The 8,581-nt window shown below is 34.8% G+C and overlaps 1 non-coding gene across 1 annotated transcript; it reads right to left on the minus strand.

Annotated features, from left to right (window-relative positions):
- Nucleotides 1-6,908: 6,908 nt before the first annotated feature.
- TRNAN-AUU (transfer RNA asparagine (anticodon AUU)) lies at nucleotides 6,909-6,982 on the minus strand. The gene has a single exon. It is a non-coding gene; the product is annotated as a tRNA-Asn (tRNA).
- Between the last annotated feature and the right edge of the window lie 1,599 nt (nucleotides 6,983-8,581).

Consider the following 8,581-nt stretch of genomic DNA (forward strand, 5'->3'; position numbering starts at 1 on the left):
TACAGCAATGGAAGCATGCTGGGCCCATAACCCAGAGGTAGGCAGATTGAAACTATCCTCTGCTATATGCATTTTTTTGTTTGTTAATTAAAGTATTCCAAAACTGGGATTGATATTTTGGCTCTTTTATTTTTACTTAAAGTACAATAACTTTTACCATTTTAATTTGTTTTAATAGTATATTGACAGTTTTGTTTTCTTTCAAAAATCCACTTCATTTTCTTTACCCTATTATTAAAATGGTAATTGACAAAAACAAACTACATTGTCACCAGAAGAGCAATACAAAATGTACAAGTGATATATTAAAATCATCTTTCCAGCTTGAATTTCAATGATGCATTGGGGCAACGATTTTGTGAGAAACATCTTCACCCTTAAATAAAGATTTTCTTAATTCCTTACCTGTGTGCTAATTAGATATCACCTTGTTTTCACATTAAACAGACTTCCACATGAGAAAGCAGCAAGGATGCAGTGGCGTTAATGTTTCCTGGTGTCAACTTGTATTATTTCAGTAGACATTGAAATGAGGATGCATCTTGCTGCCTTTCCAATGAAGCAAGTTTAATTTAGTAATAGGTGAAAAACCATCCCTACAAAGGTGTTAATCAGAGACTTTGCTTTGTGGACACTTTTCAGAGAACAAATTTGTTAGCATAAAAATAAAGCCAGAAAATGAAGAGCTGTTTAATCACTCAATTGGATTTTTCTGCCAGCATATTTCTTTTTCTCTACAACCCACTGCTAAATTGTGCTTCCTAGATGTTTTTATAAATCACTGAATCAAATCTAACTCTGATTACATCAGAGAAGGCCAGGTACCCTACACCATAACAGGGGGTTTGAAATTTTGACTTGTCTACTTAAAGATCACCAAAATCTGATAACAAGGTCAATTACGTACCTGGGTGGGATTGAACCACCAACCTTTTGGTTAATAGCCGTACACACTAACTGATTGCGCCACAGAGACACATTGCAGAAGTATATACTGACAAGGGCTAATAAGCATTCATCTAAAACGTTTCCTAGAAAAACTTTAAAAAGTTAATAATCTGGAGAGTTTTTGTAAGATGTTTCTTCCATCAACCAACGAAGAAACACATTGGTACTTTCCCATGATGAGTGAGTGCTTCAGGATCTCTTGCACTTACATGTGCAGCAGAGTACAGCAATGGAAGCATGCTGGGCCCATAACCCAGAGGTAGGCAGATTGAAACTATCCTCTGCTATATGCTTTTTTTTTGTTAATTAAAGTAATCCAAAACTGGGATTGATATTTTGGCTCTTTTATTTTTACTTAAAGTACAATAACTTTTACCATTTTAATTTGTTTTAATAGTATATTGACAGTATTGTTTTCTTTCAAAAATCCACTTCATTTTCTTTACCCTATTATTAAAATGGTAATTGACAAAAACAAACTACATTGTCACCAGAAGAGCAATACAAAATGTACAAGTGATATATTAAAATCATCTTTCCAGCTTGAATTTCAATGATGCATTGGGGCAACGATTTTGTGAGAAACATCTTCACCCTTAAATAAAGATTTTCTTAATTCCTTACCTGTGTGATAATTAGATATCACCTTGTTTTCGCATTAAACAGACTTCCACATGAGAAAGCAGCAAGGATGCAGTGGCGTTAATGTTTCCTGGTGTCAACTTGTATTATTTCAGTAGACATTGAAATGAGGATGCATCTTGCTGCCTTTCCAATGAAGCAAGTTTAATTTAGTAATAGGTGAAAAACCATCCTTACAAAGGTGTTAATCAGAGACTTGGCTTTGTGGACACTTTTCAGAGAACAAATTTGTTAGCATAAAAATAAAGCCAGAAAATGAAGAGCTGTTTAATCACTCAATTGGATTTTTCTGCCAGCATATTTTTTTTCTCTGCAAACCACTGCTAAATTGTGCTTCCTCGCTGTTTTTATAAAATCAATGAATCAAATCTAACTCTGATTACATCAGAGAAGGCCAGGTACCCTACACCAGGCCTGGCCAACCTGTGGCTCTCCAGCTGTTGTAAAACTACAAGTCCCATCATGCTTTGCCACAGATTTGTTATTAGAGAATGCTAAAACTGTGGCAAGGCATGCTGGGATGTGTAGTTTCACAACATCTGGAGAGCCACAGGTTGGCCAGGCCTGCCCTACACCATAAGAGGGGGTTTGAAATTTTGACTTGTCTACTTAAAGATCACCAAAAGCTGATAACAAGATCAATTACATCCCTGGGTGGGATTGAACCACCAACCTTTTAGTTAATAGCCGTACACACTAACTGATTGCGCCACAGAGACACTTTGCGAAAGTGCATACTGACAAAGGCTAATAAGCATTCATCTAAAACGTTTCCTAGAAAAACTTTAAAAAGTCAATAATCTGGAGAGTTTTTGTAAGATGTTTCTTCCATCAACCAACGAAGAAACACATTGGTACTTTCCCATGATGAGTGAGTGCTTCAGGATCTCTTGCACTTACATGTGCAGCAAAGTACAGCAATGGAAGCATGCTGGGTTCATAACCCAGAGGTAGGCAGATTGAAACTATCCTCTGCTGTATGCTTTTTTTTTTTAATTAAAGTAATCCAAAACTGGGATTGATATTTTGGCTCTTTTATTTTTACTTAAAGTACAATAACTTTTACCATTTTAATTTGTTTTAATAGTATATTGACAGTATTGTTTTCTTTCAAAAATCCACTTCATTTTCTTTACCCTATTATTAAAATGGTAATTGACAAAAACAAACTACATTGTCACCAGAAGAGCAATACAAAATGTACAAGTGATATATTAAAATCATCTTTCCAGCTTGAATTTCAATGATGCATTGGGGCAACGATTTTGTGAGAAACATCTTCACCCTTAAATAAAGATTTTCTTAATTCCTTACCTGTGTGCTAATTAGATATCACCTTGTTTTCACATTAAACAGACTTCCACATGAGAAAGCAGCAAGGATGCAGTGGCGTTAATGTTTCCTGGTGTCAACTTGTATTATTTCAGTAGACATTGAAATGAGGATGCATCTTGCTGCCTTTCCAATGAAGCAAGTTTAATTTAGTAATAGGTGAAAAACCATCCCTACAAAGGTGTTAATCAGAGACTTTGCTTTGTGGACACTTTTCAGAGAACAAATTTGTTAGCATAAAAATAAAGCCAGAAAATGAAGAGCTGTTTAATCACTCAATTGGATTTTTCTGCCAGCATATTTCTTTTTCTCTACAACCCACTGCTAAATTGTGCTTCCTAGATGTTTTTATAAATCACTGAATCAAATCTAACTCTGATTACATCAGAGAAGGCCAGGTACCCTACACCATAACAGGGGGTTTGAAATTTTGACTTGTCTACTTAAAGATCACCAAAATCTGATAACAAGGTCAATTACGTACCTGGGTGGGATTGAACCACCAACCTTTTGGTTAATAGCCGTACACACTAACTGATTGCGCCACAGAGACACATTGCAGAAGTATATACTGACAAGGGCTAATAAGCATTCATCTAAAACGTTTCCTAGAAAAACTTTAAAAAGTTAATAATCTGGAGAGTTTTTGTAAGATGTTTCTTCCATCAACCAACGAAGAAACACATTGGTACTTTCCCATGATGAGTGAGTGCTTCAGGATCTCTTGCACTTACATGTGCAGCAGAGTACAGCAATGGAAGCATGCTGGGCCCATAACCCAGAGGTAGGCAGATTGAAACTATCCTCTGCTATATGCTTTTTTTTTGTTAATTAAAGTAATCCAAAACTGGGATTGATATTTTGGCTCTTTTATTTTTACTTAAAGTACAATAACTTTTACCATTTTAATTTGTTTTAATAGTATATTGACAGTATTGTTTTCTTTCAAAAATCCACTTCATTTTCTTTACCCTATTATTAAAATGGTAATTGACAAAAACAAACTACATTGTCACCAGAAGAGCAATACAAAATGTACAAGTGATATATTAAAATCATCTTTCCAGCTTGAATTTCAATGATGCATTGGGGCAACGATTTTGTGAGAAACATCTTCACCCTTAAATAAAGATTTTCTTAATTCCTTACCTGTGTGATAATTAGATATCACCTTGTTTTCGCATTAAACAGACTTCCACATGAGAAAGCAGCAAGGATGCAGTGGCGTTAATGTTTCCTGGTGTCAACTTGTATTATTTCAGTAGACATTGAAATGAGGATGCATCTTGCTGCCTTTCCAATGAAGCAAGTTTAATTTAGTAATAGGTGAAAAACCATCCTTACAAAGGTGTTAATCAGAGACTTGGCTTTGTGGACACTTTTCAGAGAACAAATTTGTTAGCATAAAAATAAAGCCAGAAAATGAAGAGCTGTTTAATCACTCAATTGGATTTTTCTGCCAGCATATTTTTTTTCTCTGCAAACCACTGCTAAATTGTGCTTCCTCGCTGTTTTTATAAAATCAATGAATCAAATCTAACTATGATTACATCAGAGAAGGCCAGGTACCCTACACCATAAGAGGGGGTTTGAAATTTTGACTTGTCTACTTAAAGATCACCAAAAGCTGATAACAAGATCAATTACATCCCTGGGTGGGATTGAACCACCAACCTTTTAGTTAATAGCCGTACACACTAACTGATTGCGCCACAGAGACACTTTGCGAAAGTGCATACTGACAAAGGCTAATAAGCATTCATCTAAAACGTTTCCTAGAAAAACTTTAAAAAGTCAATAATCTGGAGAGTTTTTGTAAGATGTTTCTTCCATCAACCAACGAAGAAACACATTGGTACTTTCCCATGATGAGTGAGTGCTTCAGGATCTCTTGCACTTACATGTGCAGCAAAGTACAGCAATGGAAGCATGCTGGGTTCATAACCCAGAGGTAGGCAGATTGAAACTATCCTCTGCTGTATGCTTTTTTTTTTTAATTAAAGTAATCCAAAACTGGGATTGATATTTTGGCTCTTTTATTTTTACTTAAAGTACAATAACTTTTACCATTTTAATTTGTTTTAATAGTATATTGACAGTATTGTTTTCTTTCAAAAATCCACTTAATTTTCTTTACCCTATTATTAAAATGGTAATTGACAAAAACAAACTACATTGTCACCAGAAGAGCAATACAAAATGTACAAGTGATATATTAAAATCATCTTTCCAGCTTGAATTTCAATGATGCATTGGGGCAACGATTTTGTGAGAAACATCTTCACCCTTAAATAAAGATTTTCTTAATTCCTTACCTGTGTGCTAATTAGATATCACCTTGTTTTCGCATTAAACAGACTTCCACATGAGAAAGCAGCAAGGATGCAGTGGCGTTAATGTTTCCTGGTGTCAACTTGTATTATTTCAGTAGACATTGAAATGAGGATGCATCTTGCTGCCTTTCCAATGAAGCAAGTTTAATTTAGTAATAGGTGAAAAACCATCCCTACAAAGGTGTTAATCAGAGACTTGGCTTTGTGGACACTTTTCAGAGAACAAATTTGTTAGCATAAAAATAAAGCCAGAAAATGAAGAGCTGTTTAATCACTCAATTGGATTTTTTTTGCCAGCATATTTTTTTTCTCTGCAACCCACTGCTAAATTGTGCTTCCTAGCTGTTTTTTATAAAATCACTGAATCAAATCTAACTCTGATTACATCAGAGAAGGCCAGGTACCCTACACAATAAGAGGGGGTTTGAAATTTTGACTTGTCTACTTAAATATCACCAAAATCTGATCACAAGGTCAATTACGTTCCTGGGTGGGATTGAACCACCAACCTTTTGGTTAATAGCCTTACACACTAACCAATTGCACCACAGAGACACTTTGCAAAAAGTACATACTGACAAAGGCTAATAAGCATTCATCAAGAACGTTTCCTAGAAAAACTTTAAAAAGTCAATAATCTGGAGAGTTTTTGTAAGATGTTTCTTCCATCAACCAATGAAGAAACACATTGGTACTTTCCCATGATGAGTGAGTGCTTCAGGATCTCTTGCACTTACATGTGCAGCAGAGTACTGCAATGGAAGCATGCTGGGCCCATAACCCAGAGATAGGTAGATTGAAACTATCCTCTGCTATATGCATTTTTTTTTTGTTAATTAAAGTAATCCAAAACTGGGATTGATATTTTGTCTCTTTTATTTTTACTTAAAGTACAATAACTTTTACCATTTTAATTTGTTTTAATAGTATATTGACAGTATTGTTTTCTTTCAAAAATCCACTTCATTTTCTTTACCCTATTATTAAAATGGTAATTGACAAAAACAAACTACATTGTCACCAGAAGAGCAATACAAAATGTACAAGTGATATATTAAAATCATCTTTCCAGCTTGAATTTCAATGATGCATTGGGGCAACGATTTTGTGAGAAACATCTTCACCCTTAAATAAAGATTTTCTTAATTCCTTACCTGTGTGATAATTAGATATCACCTTGTTTTCACATTAAACAGACTTCCACATGAGAAAGCAGCAAGGATGCAGTGGCGTTAATGTTTCCTGGTGTCAACCTGTATTATTTCAGTAGACATTGAAATGAGGATGCATCTTGCTGCCTTTCCAATGAAGCAAGTTTAATTTAGTAATAGGTGAAAAACCATCCCTACAACGGTGTTAATCAGAGACTTGGCTTTGTGGACACTTTTCAGAGAACAAATTTGTTAGCATAAAAATAAAGCCAGAAAATGAAGAGCTGTTTAATCACTCAATTGGATTTTTTTTGCTAGCATATTTTTTTTCTCTGCAACCCACTGCTAAATTGTGCTTCCTAGCTGTTTTTTATAAAATCACTGAATCAAATCTAACTCTGATTACATCAGAGAAGGCCATGTACCCTACACCATAAGAGGGGGTTTGAAATTTTGACTTGTCTACTTAAATATCACCAAAATCTGATCACAAGTTTAATTAGGTCCCTGGGTGGGATTGAACCACCAACCTTTCGGTTAATAGCCGAACACACTAACCGATTGCGCCACAGAGACACTTTGCAAAAAGTGCCTACTGACAAAGGCTAATAAGCATACATCTAGAACGTTTCCTAGAAAAACATTAAAAAATCAATAATCTGGAGAGTTTTTGTAAGATGTTTCTTCCATCAACTAACGAATAAACACATTGGTACTTTCCCATGATGAGTGAGTGCTTCAGGATCTCTTGCACTTACATGTGCAGCAGAGTACTGCAATGGAAGCATGCTGGACCCATAACCCAGAGGTAGGCAGATTGAAACTATCCTTTGCTATATGCATTTTTTTTGTTAATTTAAGTAATCAAAACTGGGATTGATATTTTTGCTCTTTTATTTTTACTTAAAGTACAATAACTTTTACCATTTTAATTTGTTTTAATAGTATATTGACAGTATAGTTTTCTTTCAAAAATCCACTTAATTTTCTTTACCCTGTTATTAAAATGGTAATTGACAAAAAAAACTACATTGTCACCAGAAGAGCAATACAAAATGTACAAGTGATATATTAAAATCATCTTTCCAGCTTGAATTTCAATGATGCATTGGGGCAACAATTTTGTGAGAAACATCTTCACCCTTAAATAAAGATTTTCGTAATTCCTTACCTGTGTGCTAATTAGATATCACCTTGTTTTCACATTAAACAGACTTCCACATGAGAAAGCAGCAAGGATGCAGTGGCGTTAATGTTTCCTGGTGTCAACCTGTATTATTTCAGTAGACATTGAAATGAGGATGCATCTTGCTGCCTTTCCAATGAAGCAAGTTTAATTTAGTAATAGGTGAAAAACCATCCCTACAAAGGTGTTAATCAGAGACTTGGCTTTGTGGACACTTTTCAGAGAACAAATTTGTTAGCATAAAAATAAAGCCAGAAAATGAAGAGCTGTTTAATCACTGAATTTGATTTTTCTGCCAGCATATTTTTTTTCTCTGCAACCAACTGCTAAATTGTGCTTCCTAGCAGTTTTTTATAAAATCACAGAATCAAATCTAACTCTGATTACATCAGAGAAGGCCAGGTACCCTACACAATAACAGGGGGTTTGAAATTTTGACTTGTCTACTTAAAGATCACCAAAATCTGATAACAAGGTCAATTACGTACCTGGGTGGGATTGAACCACCAACCTTTTGGTTAATAGCCGTACACACTAACTGATTGCGCCACAGAGACACATTGCAAAAGTATATACTGACAAGGGCTAATAAGCATTCATCTAAAACGTTTCCTAGAAAAACTTTAAAAAGTTAATAATCTGGAGAGTTTTTGTAAGATGTTTCTTCCATCAACCAACGAAGAAACACATTGGTACTTTCCCATGATGAGTGAGTGCTTCAGGATCTCTTGCACTTACATGTGCAGCAGAGTACAGCAATGGAAGCATGCTGGGCCCATAACCCAGAGGTAGGCAGATTGAAACTATCCTCTGCTATATGCTTTTTTTTTGTTAATTAAAGTAATCCAAAACTGGAATTCATATTTTGGCTCTTTTATTTTTACTTAAAGTACAATAACTTTTACCATTTTAATTTGTTTTAATAGTATATTGACAGTATTGTTTTCTTTCAAAAATCCACTTAATTTTCTTTACCCTATTATTAAAAT

Source organism: Pseudophryne corroboree, unplaced genomic scaffold, assembly GCF_028390025.1.
Source record: "Pseudophryne corroboree isolate aPseCor3 unplaced genomic scaffold, aPseCor3.hap2 scaffold_651, whole genome shotgun sequence".
Lineage (NCBI taxonomy): Eukaryota > Metazoa > Chordata > Amphibia > Anura > Myobatrachidae > Pseudophryne > Pseudophryne corroboree.